General features: G+C 41.3%; 1 long non-coding RNA gene across 1 annotated transcript; it reads right to left on the bottom strand.

Moving 5' to 3' along the window:
- Positions 1-317: 317 nt before the first annotated feature.
- On the bottom strand, positions 318-8,829 carry LOC143140152 (uncharacterized). Its single transcript, XR_012990549.1, has 5 exons — positions 8,468-8,829; positions 7,242-7,322; positions 6,890-6,922; positions 4,479-4,752; positions 318-1,900 (listed from the first exon to the last, which is right to left on the bottom strand). It is a non-coding gene; the product is annotated as an uncharacterized LOC143140152 (long non-coding RNA).
- Between the last annotated feature and the right edge of the window lie 8,964 nt (positions 8,830-17,793).

The following is a 17,793-nucleotide window of genomic DNA, read 5'->3' as shown; positions in this document are numbered from 1 at the left end:
TCAAAATATGGATGTTTTAATGGTTTGTGTATGATTTAATAACTTTTGTTGGTCAACATCTGTCAAAAAATGCTCTCTGAACGGCCATTTCTAAAGATTTCTTGTGCATCAAAATTCCCACCGCACCTAAGATAAGTGAAATTGGGTTTATTTCAGCACAACACACTTCTGTGCATCATATTCAATCAAAATATGGATGTTTTAATGATTTGTGTATGATTTAAGAACTTTGTTGGTCAACATCTGTCAAAACAATGCTCTCTGAACGGCCATTTCTTAAGATTTCTTGTGCATCAAAAGTCTCACAGCACCTAAGATAAGTGAAATTGGGTTTATTTCAGCACAACACACATCTGTGTATCAAGATCAATCAAAATCTGTAAGTTTGTGATTGCTTTAAACAGGGGGTTGTCCAATACACATAAAACAAACAGCAAAGGTATGCTAATACAAAGCAGCACTACAGGCACTAAATAATAATTTACATTTGATCAGATTCACCTTTATTGTCATTGTGCAGAGTAAAAGTACAGAGTTCCCACTCTAAGTCAAATGTAAAATTCTATGACTTTTCCCTGACAAAACACCTGAATTTCCATGACTTACAATATACCGACCAATGATTTCAGAGCACCCGCATCAAGAGTCTTTTACTTTTTTAGAGCGAGAGATGAATAAATAGGCATTGGCAGTTGGGCTACTCAAGCAAGCTGTAAAGCTAATAACCAGATATACACCAATACTGTGTGGAAATATGCATTTTGGCTAGTACATCATAAACCACTACGACAAAATTCCCTGATATTCCATGACCTTGCCCCCAAAATGATAAAAATTCCCTGACTTTCCATGTCTGGAATAGACTTTCTAAAATTCCATGATATTCCAGAAATTCTATGACCCGTGGGAACCCTGTACAAAGCAAAAGTGCAATGTGATATACAAAGTATAGACAGATGGTGCATAGGCAGGACAAGAAATACTGTATAGTGTCGTGTAGACAGTAATATGCAGTTGGTTTACAGAAAGTGGTTTAGAGTAATATAAATTAGATATAAATATGGGCAGTGTATTAACAGAACATATGAGAAAAACAGAATAAATATGGATATTCAGTATGAACCATATAGACAGATATGTGCAGTGTGGTAACAGTACCATTGTAGTGCAGAAACAGTAACATTATAAGAGTAGTAAGAAGTGTATGTTCAGGATGGATAGCATGAAGAGAAGTAGAATATGGTTATGTATAATTGTAATTACAGTATGTGCATTTGTAAATAAATAACACTATGGGTGGAATAGGGTATTTGGGGGCTTAGTTGATTGGTTGTCACCGGGATACAGAGCTACAGTCCAGTCGGGTGACAGCCACAGAAAAGAAGCTTCCTCTGAACCTGCTGGTTCGGGTGCAGAGAGACCTGTAAATAATAATAATAATAATAATAATAATAAAGACAATAATATTTTTCAAGACCATAGAGAATGCTGTTGCAGTACTCCAGTCTTGAGGCGATGAGGGCATGGACGAGAATGATGCATTGTTGAGCCGTCTGGTTACAGTAACACAAGACCCATCCTGTCAGACTAGGCCAGAAGTCCCGTCACCGGAATGATGTAGAGGACTTTGAGACAGTCATGTGGCGCCTATGACCAATGGTCACAATACAGAGGACACCTGTCCAGTCAATGAGCAGTGCTTGACAAACATCATGTGTAGAAGACCCATTTTGCAAAACGATGTAGACACCCATCTATTCTCAGGAGCAGTCCTTCTATAACGGGCAGCAACAACTGCAGAAAAATCCCCGGGCTTTGCCTTGCTCCTTCCTGGCCTGTGCCTTGCTCCTTCCTGGCATGTCTTTCTGCTTTGGTGATGAGCCTGATAACAGCTGACAACCTGGAAATTAGAAATAGAGATAAAACAAGTGTACAAAGAAAGAAACTACAATCTCAGTGTTTCTCTTGACATGTTCAAACATACTGATGACTATAAAGTCCACTTATAAAATGCAGGTCTATGCCTTTAATATAGTGCGCAAAAGTATTTAAAGAGGGTGGACCAAGTCCTAGTATGGTTTAGGTGGTTGAATCAGCTGTCCCTTAATAGTGTACGCCAAATTGTATTAACTGAACAATTTGTTTCTCAATCTACAATATGGGCCTATGTATGCTTTATGATATGCCAGAGTAAGTAGGAAGGTGGGAAATGTCTTAATTAATATTAATTGACATCTAGAGGCTATGGGTTTTCACAAAATATGTGGTTTAGGTGGTCAATTCAGCTGTCCCTTAATACACTAGCACATGGCCCACCTTCCTGCAAACGTTGGAGGACATAAATGAATACATGGCACTATTTTGTATATTGGCAAATGAATGGGGCATATGATAGGTTTTGAGCTCCAACATAAAGGCAAAGCAGTTTCAGCCATGCAAACCATATATTTTCTTAAAGCTTGTCACTTATACATGTGAGTTAACATAATACATTAGCACATGGTCCACCTTCCTGCAAACGCCTTATGATGCACCAAAGTCAGTAGGAAGGTGGGACATGTCTTAATGTATATTAATTGACATCTAGAGGCTATAGGCTTTCAGAAAATATATGATTAAGGTGGTCAATTCAGCTGTCCCTTAATAGTATAGCCCGAGATGTATCCGCTGTATAATGCGTTTCTCGATCTACAATATGGGCCTATGTACACCTTATGATATGTCAAAGTCAGTAGGAAGGTGGGACATGTCTTAATATATATTAATTGACATCTAGAGGCTATAGGCTTTCAGAAAATATATGCTTTAGGTGGTCAACTAAGCTGTCCCTTAATAGTACAGCCCAAGATGTATCAGCTGTACAATGCGTTTCTCGATCTACAATATGGGCCTATGTACACCTTATGATATGTCAAAGTCAGTAGGAAGGTGGGACATGTCTTAATGTATATTAATTGACATCTAGAGGCTATAGGCTTTCAGAAAATATATGGTTTAGGTGGTCAATTCAGCTGTCCCTTAATAGTATAGCCCAAGATGTATCCGCTGTACAATGCGTTTCTCGATCTACAATATGGGCCTATGTACACCTTATGATATGTCAAAGTCAGTAGGAAGGTGGGACATGTCTTAATGTATATTAATTGACATCTAGAGGCTATAGGCTTTCAGAAAATATATGGTTTAGGTGGTCAATTCAGCTGTCCCTTAATAGTATAGCCCAAGATGTATCAGTTGTACAGTCAGTTTCTCGATCTACAATATGGGCCTATGTACACCTTATGATGCACCAAAGTCAGTAGGAAGGTGGGACATGTCTTAATGTATATTAATAGACATCTAGAGGCTATAGGCTTTCAGAAAATATATGGTTTAGGTGGTCAATTCAGCTGTCCCTTAATAGTATAGCCCAAGATGTATCAGTTGTACAGTCGGTTTCTCGATCTACAATATAGGCCTATGTACGCCTTATGATGCACCAAAGTCAGTAAGAAGGTGGAGCATGTCTTAATGTATATTAATTGACATCTAGAGGCTATAGGCTTTCAGAAAATATATGGTTTAGGTGGTCAATTCAGCTGTCCTTTAATGGTATAGCCCAAGATGTATCCGCTGTACAATGCGTTTCTCGATCTACAATATGGGCCTATGTACGCCTTATGATGCACCAAAGTCAGTAGGAAGGTGGGACATGTCTTAATGTATATTAATTGACTTCTAGAGGCTATTTGCTTTCAGAAAATATATGGTTTAGGTGGTCAATTCAGCTGTCCCTTAATAGTATAGCCCAAGATGTATCAGTTGTACAGTCAGTTTCTCGATCGATCTACAATATGGGCCTATGTACACCTTATGATGCACCAAAGTCAGTAGGAAGGTGGGACATGTCTTAATGTATATTAATAGACATCTAGAGGCTATAGGCTTTCAGAAAATATATGGTTTAGGTGGTCAATTCAGCTGTCCCTTAATAGTATAGCCCAAGATGTATCAGTTGTACAGTCGGTTTCTCGATCTACAATATAGGCCTATGTACGCCTTATGATGCACCAAAGTCAGTAAGAAGGTGGAGCATGTCTTAATGTATATTAATTGACATCTAGAGGCTATAGGCTTTCAGAAAATATATGGTTTAGGTGGTCAATTCAGCTGTCCTTTAATGGTATAGCCCAAGATGTATCCGCTGTACAATGCGTTTCTCGATCTACAATATGGGCCTATGTACGCCTTATGATGCACCAAAGTCAGTAGGAAGGTGGGACATGTCTTAATGTATATTAATTGACTTCTAGAGGCTATTTGCTTTCAGAAAATATATGGTTTAGGTGGTCAATTCAGCTGTCCCTTAATAGTATAGCCCAAGATGTATCAGTTGTACAGTCGGTTTCTCGATCTACAATATGGGCCTATATTCAGCACAGCGACAACCATATCTAGCAAAATCACAGTAAAAGTAATGTAAAAGTGACGTAAAATACCTGCCAATTGTCCTCTGTATCCACCGCTGCAGTAGACCATGATGTGAGGATGCACTCCATAACACAGCTGTTAATGGAAGCAAGGACTGAGGTGTCAAGGCCATCATGCTTCAGCCTCTTCAGGAAGTAGACAAATGAGTAGCCAAACAAGGACAAACAAGGCCTTGCTTACATGCTGGCTGTCTTGTAGTTTGACACCACTCTCCTTTCTGTGAGTGTTCTGTTAGAGTCATATAATGAAGTGCAACCCATACATCAGGATAGGAGCAAGGATCTGTGAAAACATAAGTAGAGGGGAGAAAAAAAAGACATAAAAATATGTCGAGAAAACATTGCAGGACCATCCCTAAACAACACATCAGGACACCTTTCTTTCCTTTTTTATTTGATCACTACTGCAATTCATAGACATATGTTGTATACAGGTGAGACAAGGGTAAAACTGATGTGGGTATTTATTCTATTATAGAATAGGCTACTAAAATATTACTCCACAACTTCAAGTGTCAAGACTGTAGTTTTGGAGGAGTATTTGTAGTTCTTATGCAGGAAAATCAGTATAGGCTACTTTGGACATTAAAAGCTGCATGCACTACGTAGTACACACATGCGTACAATGCATTATTTTGGAGATAGAAATGTTGTTGTACTGCTTTGTTTTTCAGAAAAACGGTAGAAGCCTATAACAGAATTTTTTGTCACATGAATTACCCAGACCCAAAGAAACAAATAGCTTATTATGTGAAACTGACCTGCTTATAATTTAATGTCAAACACCATCTCAACTAATTGAAAAGCAGGATTGCATCACCATCGCACTCATTCCGATAATTTAACCATAACGTGGAGAGCATGCTACTTTTTTGTTGTGTTACCTGGTATTTCTCTTTGTCAGTGACAAAAAAAAACAAGATAGTTAACATGGCCAGCAATGTTGAGGGGAAAAAACTAGACAGTATTGCTACGACCTGTGAAAGAAGGGTGTTGAAGAAAGGTCATGCAATTAATAGAGATATGTCACATCCCATACACCAGGCATATGAGGTGTTGCCATCAGGGAAGTTCAGGCTACCTTCTTTCCAAACAAATTGAGCCAGTAGGTAATTCATTCCAACTAGCATTACATTGTTGAACAAGACGTTACCTGCAGGACCATGCACTTTTTTTCCAGCTGGACTATCACAGTATGCACAACTGCACTTTATCATTCTATACATGTGTAGTGGAGTCTATGTCTTCTGTCCTGGGGCCGTATTCACAAAGCCTTTTATCTTACCACTAGGAGTACTCCTAAATCGCACTAAAAGATTTTAGCTAGGAGTTTTCTCTTAAAAGTTATTCACAAAGCCTTTCAGACCTACTCTTAGTAAGGAAAAATGGCAACTCCTAAACTAAGAGTGAGTCTTCGTTGCTATGGATGACGTCATTACTCATGCACGAGCTTGACTGAAGTGACCACCTTGATTGGCTGATGATTGTAACGCGGGAATGATTCCAAACACCTCCCTTACGATGATGAGTGACAGGTGACAGGTCTGAGAATGCGTGCGCTACACAAGTAGCTCGAAGGACGGAAGATGATGAATCATTGAATAAAAAGGCCTAGCCTAAATGAATAAAGAGTAAGGCAAAACAAATAGCCTACAGTAGTAGCCTAATGAAACATACGGACTGATGCAGTATCTTTTGCAACATTATTGAATGTCACATATGCCTACGTTTGCAAAGAAGAGACCATTTTAATTTGATTCACAATGAAACGTTACATTTAATTTACATGTTAACAATGAGTAGTTTTGGTTGTTGTTGGTGGCGTTATTGCATCCCTTTTATGAATGCAAAATTGTTCCCTCGCGATTGGAAGCTCCTGTTGCCGCATAGGCGACGCATTTCAAAACATCGCAACGTGAAATGCCACAAAAAGCTGTTTGTGAATAGGTCTTAGTGAGTTAGGAGTCCTCTCGACTACTTTTAAGCTGTCCCAGACTTAGGTGCTACTTTTAGGTCTAAAATGCTTTGTGAATTACTTTTAGTGAAAAAAATTAGGAGTCCTAAAGTTAGGAGTGACACGCCCATTATTTTTAGGAGTTGCTCCTAAATTCGCCACTTAGGAGCTACTTTTAGCCTTAAAATTCTTTGTGAATACGGCCCCAGATGTTGTGTATGTGTGGGGGTGTGGTAGGGTGGGGGCGGTTGGGGTGAGGGAAATTCTGGTCTATATTCCGTCTTGTATTCAGTCTTGTCTAACTGTCTACTGTATGGCGCAGAACAATTTTCCGAAAGGACAAATAATAAATCTATCTATCTATCTATCTATCTATCTATTATTTTAGAAGATTTTGGTTTGACTTTGGTTTGAACACCTTTCTACGAAAATCAAGCTTGGGATAAAGTAATTATACACTACTCACCCTGGGGCTCATATAGGGTTTTTCCTCTAGACCCTGCAAGTGGCAATAAAGACAATTTAGACCACCATGGCGTAAAGTATATAAGCATGCTTAAAATGCAACAAGTACAAAAAAATCATATACAGACACAAACACAATCATACACAATCAGATTTTTATGCCTGTTGGACAATTCAACCATCCACACTCATCCCTCTCCTCTCAAGGGACATATGTATCTCTTTGCATTCAACGTAGTTTTCAACAACAACAATAACAAACAGCAACAAAGCTTTTCTACATATGGGTGTAGAATTTTTGATAACATATGGCTCCTTTTATCCTTTTATCCTAAAGAATGTCTAATACATACCGACTGGCTCATCAAAACAGGAAAGGCTATCCAGACCAAGTCCATGTAGATCCTTCACAGTTGAAAATGAAGAGGCCTTATCTGAAAAAAATCAATAGAAACCTTACTCTAAATACCCATCCAAGAACAATTACTATGTGTTCTCCTTTTCTTCAGTAGCAAATACACTGCCCATGAATCAGAAATATATTGGTGTCCCAATATAATGTTTACTCATAACAGCTGGCAATAGTGATTGCATGCAGATAAGTAACCGTGCAGCAAGATTGTGTCAGCTTAATGTTACAGTTTGTGGCATGGGACAGTTAGGAAACAGTAGGTGAGTGGCGTGGGTCAGCATAGGAGACGGTAGACGAATGGTGCTGGACAGTAGGCAAGAGGCAAAATATAGTAGGCGAGTGGCGCAGGACAGTAAAGGAGACAGTAGGAGAGTGGCATGGAACAATAGGAAACAGACACGTCACCAACAACAGTGCGAGTGGCCTACTGTAATTACTGCTATTATCATTATTACTGTATGTATTACTATCAATTTGTTTTGTTATAGGCTAGACACACATTCCATATTCACTGTATAGGCTATTTCTGTCTCTGTACACATGTCATCTGGAAAACTTGCCTATTTATCTAACTACACTTCTGGTTGGATGTCAACTGCATTTCATTGGCTCTGTACCTGTAGCCTACTCTTTTAAATTACAATAAAGTTGAATCTAATCTAAATCTAGCCTAATCTAATATCTATATTATTATCTAATATAATACTACACACATTGCAATTCTCTATTGAATTAAACCCCTCTCTTAATCAGGTTAAAGAAATACAATATTATATTATAATATAAGTGAATATCTAACATCTGGAGAACTGCTGTATCAGAATACAATTGTTTTATACCTGATATGTGGCCTATAACAATGCGCGTTTTCCCAACGAAATCTATTCACGTTCATCATGATTATCGATTATACATGCCTGGCTGATAGGCCCAGCTGTTAGCTGTAGCCCACACTAACAATATTACGCTAATTTACAGACAACAGCTGTTTTACAGATTAATGTAACATTACATCATGCACGTTAGCTAAATTATAAGTTGTGCAAGCCTACTCTGAATTCACAGTATTGCCCATGCATAGGCTACTATTTCATGTTAAATCAACTTTAAAATGTTTTGCTCAATTGCTAGCAAAATAATCATGCTAGCGGCAGTAGCAAGGCTCACCTCATTTCCCATTTGTATTCTTCTTTTTTCTCCGTCCCTGCTCGGTTATTGTTTCTGGATTCTGGGGTTCAGGCTTCTCAAACTGCTAGCCAGAAGGTGGCTCCTTCTAATCCACAACTCAAAACAGGCTTAAGAGTGTGAAACTGCACGTCAAAAGCATCAAATAACATTCTCCCCATTTTGTGAGGTCAGGCTTTTTTGACAGATGACGTAGTTCTGTTGGCTCGTTGAAAGCGAAATACAACGTGATAGTAACACGATAATTACGTTTTGCTCAACACGTTTTTTAACAAGGAAACGTGTTACACAACACGTCCCAATAGATTAATTAACGTGACAGTGACACGTTCAGACGTGAGACTGGGTTGGCTAAATAGGCTCCCAGTCAACTAGCGATAACTTTCAACTTTAGCCAAAAAGTTAATAGACTAAAATGATAGCATATAGGCCTATGAAACGTGGTGTTGTCAGAAATAATGACAGGAGATGGGATGGGCAGTGGTTCCTGAAGAGTGGTGGGGTTTCAGTAGCCTATAGAGTAGATTCTAAATGAAGTCAATGATTATGACAATGCCCTTATTAGATAAAGAAATAAAAAGGATTAAAATAATACACGTATTTTCACATGGGAAAAATAGGCTACACACGCGAAATGAGCACATTAGAATAATTGGCGTATTTGCGCCTCGCTTCCGAATTAGGCTGCCTTGCGTGATATTCGTTAAAATACGAGTTGATTATTAATATGCTCCAGTGAAAATATGTGTAAGCTATGAACTATTTATTGATGAAACGAGACAGACGTTAAATAAAATCTGAGAAATAGACTACGATAGGCTACAGATTGGACATCATGTTGGACTGGGTAAAGGTTTGACGTCATAGATGGTCAACATTCGGTAGTCTTTATGACGAGGGTTCGCATTAAGTTCTACGGAAATATGCATCTGAACATTTACTCTGAACCCCAGTAGAAGCGTCAAACACTGTTCAGCCTCTTTGGAAAAAGCAAATTTCCTGGTGATATCCTGAATAAGTAGGTAATGAGCTTAAGTCTTACATTTTATTCATTCATATGAATCGTGCCTAAATTATTTGTGTTGGTTTGACTAGCCTGTAATTACACTTAAAGTGAAAAAAAAAAAGATTACAAAATCCCGGCAATATCATCCAGGACAAGAAAACCGGTCCGGGCCTATAAAATGCACAATTATCATTTTCTTTCTCTTGACTTGAACAAATTAGCACTTGTTCATTCACAATACTGAATATGGTCATATTTGTTTTCAGTCAGTTCTTGGAAGGAAACAGTTACAATTCAGATTCAGATTATAAACTCAGATTGCAGCTCATTATGAATCCTTTTTTATTTTTAAATCTCTCCCACATTTACACAGATCCACATTGTGGATGCCATAAGGGCTCCATTCCCTGTCTGAGCACCTGAGCTAAGCCCCCAGCCAGGTCCCAGGACAATGGGGAACACAGTCAGCTGCTGCTTTCGTGCCAATCCTGGCGACCGCCAGGAGGAGGGACAGCGGCTGCAAAGTGTGGGCATCAAGCATGAAGTGGCACCTCGTCGGGCAGCAGATTCTGCGGTGGAAAAGAGCACTCTCCTATATCAACAAGAGGTAGCTGCAGGACTGGTGCCAGAGGATTTGGCAGATACCACCAAGATTGTGGCCTCTAAATATGTCGATGAGGTGACTCTTAATCTTGATGTGCCCCTTGCAAAGCTTTGCACAAAGGCTGTTTTTATGGAGAAGCCTGAGACCCTGGGCTGCTCAGTCAGTGTAGAGGCTCAGAATGTTTCAGTTGAAATAACAGAAACTACTCTGCCGATGACACCTGTGAGGGAGGAAGTATTTAATACCAACCTTCCAGTGGACCATGTAATAGAGGAGGCTTCCTCGAAGATGGTAAATATCAGTCTGACTGACATTGTGCAAGCTAACAATGACAAAGATAGGACTCTAAAGGATGTTAACCTCAGAGAGGAGCTCTGCAGTGGGGACAACATGAACAGCAGCCTCCCCTCAGCTACAGCTGAAAAAGATGTACACGATCCCTCTGACACGATCCCTGGATCTACACCTCTGATGACACCATCAGTGAAGAAGGCAGCATCTGCTGAACCTCAGCAGCATCTTGTGAGATCAAATTGTTCCCTTGCAGAGGAATCAGCCAGATGCATTTCTATTGGATTTGACATCGCCCATCCAGGAGACCATTTAAAAGAGGAGGCTTCCTCTGAGATGGTAAACACTACCAAAGGCTTAATGGTAACATCTATGCAACCATCTACCAAGGATGAGGATGGAGTCGACTATGATGACATTATCTTGCATGGCGGTATATCGACCAAGGAGACTGTTGATGATGCAATGCTTCCCCAAGAGGACCTTGCCACCATTACACCAGCTGTAAAGCTGGAGGACCGGCTGGTTCAGAATCCCTCGGCTGAGGACGTGGTGAATAAGGCTCCAAAGGGGTTTTCTCTGGTCAGTGAGATTGATGCCCATCTGGACATGTGTGGACACCAGCCACTGCTAGACTCATCCAAAGCCCTGGATGATGAACGGGATGTCCCTCTGCATAGCAGTGAGGATGAGCGGCTGCTTGGCACAGGTTCCCCCTTCATAAATGCTAAGCTTGCTGAGGCTATCTCGCAGCATAGGAGTGATAGTGGTCACTCGATCAGCATGGAGGGACAGCAACCCGTCAGTGGCCTTGATCTCAACTCTGTTCCCACTGATGCTTGTGCAAGGTGAGTCAGGAAAAGTATGATTGTCTCAGTTCCATAATAGAACTGTTGTATATAATAAATTGGGTTTAGTTCAAACACACAGCTTAAAGAAACATCTTAATGGGGCCTCCTCTAGCAAAGACATTTGGGAATTGCATAATTATGAGTTTATGTTGGTAGGTTTTTAATAAATTAGATTCCTTAATCTCAACATTCATTTTCTGTCTATTTATGTACAGAGGCTGTGCTGCAGCCTCTGCTGCCCAAGATGTGGTGTTTGGCCTGAGCACTAGGTCTTCACTGGGCAACCTGTTGGAGGGGCTAGATACTCCGAAGAGATCCCAGAAAAAGCAAGGCGTGAAGGCAAAGAGTGTACCCCTTCCAAAGTTGCTTGCTGAACTTGCTGAACTTCAGAAGGTTGTTGTGAGCTCAAATGGTTCCACTGACGGAGGGCTGGCTGTAAATCTCCAGGATGAGAGACCTGGAAGTGCTGGCAGGTGGAGCCCAGTGTCAGATGGGAGTGAGGCTTGGTTTACTTGGTATGTCAGTTGCATAACCATTTACCATAGGAAATGAATGAGAGAGTTTTGGATCAAGTCAGTCATTAAACAGCAATTAAGACATGTAACCTAGAGCATCCAACCTCTCTCCCTACAGTGGCGAAGATCTCTATTATAGTGAGGAGGAGATTGAGGAAGAGCTGGCGAGGCAAAGTGTCATGGAAATGACTGGTGAATAACTCTAAATGATTGCTGTATTGATATTCTATCATGGCATGTACATTGCCAGTAAAAGTGTCCTTGTACTCCTTTCAATACAGTTCCAGAACAGGACCGATGCAGCTTTGAGCCGCCCGTTGGCATTTTAATTCACAGCGAGAGGGAATGGAAAGGGCAGACCACCGAAAGCAAAATCATTAGAAACGTATGTCGTACATATTGCATGTGTATTTTCTCTCTTGACAAGGTGAACAAGAGCACCTGCCCAGCCTGCCACTAATCTTTTTTCACTCTATCCCTCTGTGTGCACTTTCCTCCAGGGCTACGCTGTGCTCTCCCAGAGCTTTGGATTCGTCCGGCGGGTAAGGGAAGACAACTACTGTGCCCTGCGAGCCTCCCTGTACCAGACACTGATGAGCTCTGCCCAACTTCCTGACTTTCTCCAGCGGGAGAGTTTCTTATTGGTATGCCCATCTTCTCTACCCCAGAGGTTACTAGCTGTACATCGTTAGGAGAGATAACAGAGTCTCATTCAGAATGAACTGTTTTCCTTCTTAAACAGAAATAAAGAAATAAAAAATGTTAACTGCATCAATTTCTTTCTATTATAGTAGAGCAGTGTTTGCTCAGGCCCTTTAACATATCAAACATTTCACTTGAATTTTGTCATTTTCCTAGATCCCTGATGAGCTTGAGACTCGTTACGGTCTGATTAAAGGCTGGTTGTTTCCTGACGTTTGCAAGCAGACAAGTGGGATCAAAGATGATGTGGATCTTATGAAACACTATCTGAGCCTTCTCCGGAAATGGGTACAACTCTCATTTGCATATTATCACAGTGGTTGGATATTGTATTACCTAAAGTAATACGTTAAACTTTGTTGACATTTCATTTTTCCATATCAGTCATTATTGTAATGCACACGTTGGGGTAACTGAGATTCTGTGTGTGTGTTGATGTTTGCGTTTCTGTATAGTGGCATGCGGCGGAAGCCTGTCCTGGGCTCGAGGGTCGCAGACGTGTGTGTGAGCAGCTCTTCCAAGGCGGAGAAGACGAGTTTGGTGTCATGGAGGCACTCAAGCTCCTGATGCTAGCCTGTGCCGTGGAATTGCACGCCGCCATGCAGAGGGGCAAAGACGTGCCAATCTTCTGCTGGCTGCTATTCTCCCGCTACACCTCCTCGTGCCCGCGCACGTTCCTGGCCAACCACCTGAGCCAGGTTGGCTTCAGTGGAGGCATGGAGCAGGTGAAAAGGCTCAGGGAGACTTTTGATGCGGTGGTTGTTGTTGTTTTTATTGTCGTTGTTGTCCCATTGACTGCCAGATGAGAAGGTGTATCAAAGTCTGTTGTGATATAGCCTACTGTTGTTGGCTGTTGTCTTCATTTCTGTGTTATAGGTGGAGATGTGTCTCCTGGGTTACACACTGCACCACACCATCAAGGTTTACCGCCTCTACATGGCCAACATGGCGGACTTCATTATCACTCATTACCCGGATGATCACATTCAGGACTGGCCCTCTGTCTGCCTGGTAACCGAGGATGGCCGCCATTATAACGTGGCAGTTGGCGAACCCGCCTGTCCTCAGGAGGACCTTTCCAGAGGACCTCACTGATTGGCCAACCAGCTATTTTGTTGCAGCTTGATTGTTGACCCAAGTGACCAATGTCCAATCATGGCCAACTCAGGATACTATTTTACACGATTCATGTTACTTCAATACATTACTTTCCCAGCATCATATTTGCGACTGTATTGTGGATTCTTTGTCTGGAAGATTTCCTTTGGAAGGTTTGGACATCTTATCTTTTAAGAGATAAGGCAATAAGATAAGGCACATAAGACTGCTTTGGATTTGAATCCATATGAATGACACTGACTTTACTAACATTAACCAACTTTTTTCACAGTGATGTTAAGTTTATGGTTACTTAGCAGACGCTTTTGTCCAAAGCGATTTACACTATATGCTATAGTACGCTATGCAGACACTTATTTTTTCAGAAAGTAAGTGTTTGGTCCCCAGGGGCCACTCAACGACAAGAATGTGCAGGACTGAGGGGTGGACATATTTTGTACCGTCACGTGGTACATCTAGTTAGTATTCTTAGCCTAACCCACATAGTCCATAGGCACAAGCAAAGGTATACAGCTATCAATCTGCAAGGCCATTGGCACCGGCAATATACCCTTTTCCAGAAGAACTGTATCTTCAATGTAGACGATTGAAGTTTTTTTGGGGGGGACTGGAACCAATGATGTTTACATAGTCTCTTCTCTGACCACTTGGAGACCCCTCTTAGCCCTCTGACAGGCTTTGTATGATGATATTTAGTGATCTCAAAGTAACATGTTTAGCTACTATGAAGCCCACTAAAAAGAAAATATAGGGTTATACTTTAAGACTTTAAGAACCACCAATTTTGATGTTGATAAATGATCATACAAAGACTAATTACACACGTTTGCAGCAGGGGAGAGAAGCGCTGGGCTCCACTGGCTTTCCAGCAACAGGCAATGTGGGTACAGTTCATGAAGATCAGAAAATCCCGGCAATAGCTAGCATCCAGGACAAGAAAACTAAGGCACTCCGGTCCACTCCGTCTTTAAGTGTATGGAAGTTTCTATATTTGTATGCTTCTGCCGGGATTTTGTGCGGGGACTGATGGATTTTTTTGTGATCTGTATGATGTTGTATACTGTTACCTAAAACCACAGTATCCCTTTGAAAAGAAGAAAAGAAAATCGTACCTTTATCCTACATGAAAGATAGATAGATACTTTATTGATCCCCAGGGGAAATTCAAGAAAAGTTCTAAAGGTTTCTGTTATAAAGACACATGGGCTAGGTAACGGATAGAGAGAGGAGTCTTAAGTGAAAACTAATGTAGGTTTATTCAACACCTTTGTGGAGTCCTACATTAATCAAAGACCAGGCAGGACTAGTTGAGACCAAGTCAAAAGTGGTTTGAGTCCGAGACAACACATGGACTCTGGGCCGCATAGGCTTCTGCTCTCACTGACTGGTGTGTGTGACAGCGCGCTCTAACACGTCATAGTTGGTCAACATTCGGATCGCCTCTATGATGAACCCCTACAACCGAGGCCATCAGCCTAACTCTAATATAACGTTCATTTAAACAAAGGCCTATCAAGTGCAGCTCAGACTCTACTCGTCGGAAAGAGAATCTGTTGTACTTGTCTTGAACTCAGACACTCCTGCTGACAAGCTTCTAATCGTGAATGGGTAGGCGGATTGCCTGTCAATTGACATGATCCTAATCTTTTTCTAGCTTGTTCCTGTCTGTTCGTCTGTCTGCTCTGTTTTGGCTATACTTGGGTTACAGCTGTGCGGAGAAAAGACAACATCGGCTTAATGTAAGAAAAGGCTAGGCCCACTGCTAAATAACAGAATGTAGCCTACAGCCTATTGGAAATCCTGTGCCATTCCAACACCACTTTGCATAGGCATAATAAAAAGATAATGTGTTTTTTTTCTGACCGTGTAGGGTCGCTTATGCGTCTGCTAAATAGGCTCCCAGTCAACTAGCGATAACTTTCAACTTTAGCCAAAAAGTTAATAGACTAAAATGATAGCATATAGGCCTATGAAACGTGGTGTTGTCAGAAATAATGACAGGAGATGGGATGGGCAGTGGTTCCTGAAGAGTGGTGGGGTTTCAGTAGCCTATAGAGTAGATTCTAAATGAAGTCAATGATTATGACAATGCCCTTATTAGATAAAGAAATAAAAAGGATTAAAATAATACACGTATTTTCACATGGGAAAAATAGGCTACACACGCGAAATGAGCACATTAGAATAATTGGCGTATTTGCGCCTCGCTTCCGAATTAGGCTGCCTTGCGTGATATTCGTTAAAATACGAGTTGATTATTAATATGCTCCAGTGAAAATATGTGTAGGCTATGAACTATTTATTGATGAAACGAGACAGACGTTAAATAAAATCTGAGAAATAGACTACGATAGGCTACAGATTGGACATCATGTTGGACTGGGTAAAGGTTTGACGTCATAGATGGTCAACATTCGGTAGTCTTTATGACGAGGGTTCGCATTAAGTTCTACGGAAATATGCATCTGAACATTTACTCTGAACCCCAGTAGAAGCGTCAAACACTGTTCAGCCTCTTTGGAAAAAGCAAATTTCCTGGTGATATCCTGAATAAGTAGGTAATGAGCTTAAGTCTTACATTTTATTCATTCATATGAATCGTGCCTAAATAATTTGTGTTGGTTTGACTAGCCTGTAATTGCACTTAAAGTGAAAAAAAAAAAGATTACAAAATCCCGGCAATATCATCCAGGACAAGAAAACCGGTCCGGGCCTATAAAATGCACAATTATCATTTTCTTTCTCTTGACTTGAACAAATTAGCACTTGTTCATTCACAATACTGAATATGGTCATATTTGTTTTCAGTCAGTTCTTGGAAGGAAACAGTTACAATTCAGATTCAGATTATAAACTCAGATTGCAGCTCATTATGAACCCTTTTTTATTTTTAAATCTCTCCCACATTTACACAGATCCACATTGTGGATGCCATAAGGTCTCCATTCCCTGTCTGAGCACCTGAGCTAAGCCCCCAGCCAGGTCCCAGGACAATGGGGAACACAGTCAGCTGCTGCTTTCGTGCCAATCCTGGCGACCGCCAGGAGGAGGGACAGCGGCTGCAAAGTGTGGGCATCAAGCATGAAGTGGCACCTCGTCGGGCAGCAGATTCTGCGGTGGAAAAGAGCACTCTCCTATATCAACAAGAGGTAGCTGCAGGACTGGTGCCAGAGGATTTGGCAGATACCACCAAGATTGTGGCCTCTAAATATGTCGATGAGGTGACTCTTAATCTTGATGTGCCCCTTGCAAAGCTTTGCACAAAGGCTGTTTTTATGGAGAAGCCTGAGACCCTGGGCTGCTCAGTCAGTGTAGAGGCTCAGAATGTTTCAGTTGAAATAACAGAAACTACTCTGCCGATGACACCTGTGAGGGAGGAAGTATTTAATACCAACCTTCCAGTGGACCATGTAATAGAGGAGGCTTCCTCGAAGATGGTAAATATCAGTCTGACTGACATTGTGCAAGCTAACAATGACAAAGATAGGACTCTAAAGGATGTTAACCTCAGAGAGGAGCTCTGCAGTGGGGACAACATGAACAGCAGCCTCCCCTCAGCTACAGCTGAAAAAGATGTACACGATCCCTCTGACACGATCCCTGGATCTACACCTCTGATGACACCATCAGTGAAGAAGGCAGCATCTGCTGAACCTCAGCAGCATCTTGTGAGATCAAATTGTTCCCTTGCAGAGGAATCAGCCAGATGCATTTCTATTGGATTTGACATCGCCCATCCAGGAGACCATTTAAAAGAGGAGGCTTCCTCTGAGATGGTAAACACTACCAAAGGCTTAATGGTAACATCTATGCAACCATCTACCAAGGATGAGGATGGAGTCGACTATGATGACATTATCTTGCATGGCGGTATATCGACCAAGGAGACTGTTGATGATGCAATGCTTCCCCAAGAGGACCTTGCCACCATTACACCAGCTGTAAAGCTGGAGGACCGGCTGGTTCAGAATCCCTCGGCTGAGGACGTGGTGAATAAGGCTCCAAAGGGGTTTTCTCTGGTCAGTGAGATTGATGCCCATCTGGACATGTGTGGACACCAGCCACTGCTAGACTCATCCAAAGCCCTGGATGATGAACGGGATGTCCCTCTGCATAGCAGTGAGGATGAGCGGCTGCTTGGCACAGGTTCCCCCTTCATAAATGCTAAGCTTGCTGAGGCTATCTCGCAGCATAGGAGTGATAGTGGTCACTCGATCAGC

The sequence above is a fragment of the Alosa pseudoharengus genome, unplaced genomic scaffold (assembly GCF_046254945.1).
Source record: "Alosa pseudoharengus isolate Yale_2024_CS ecotype anadromous, Long Island Sound unplaced genomic scaffold, YU_APseudo_1.1 YU_APseudo_1.1_scf_23, whole genome shotgun sequence".
Lineage (NCBI taxonomy): Eukaryota > Metazoa > Chordata > Actinopteri > Clupeiformes > Clupeidae > Alosa > Alosa pseudoharengus.
This window is presented reverse-complemented; position numbering and strand designations above follow the sequence as displayed.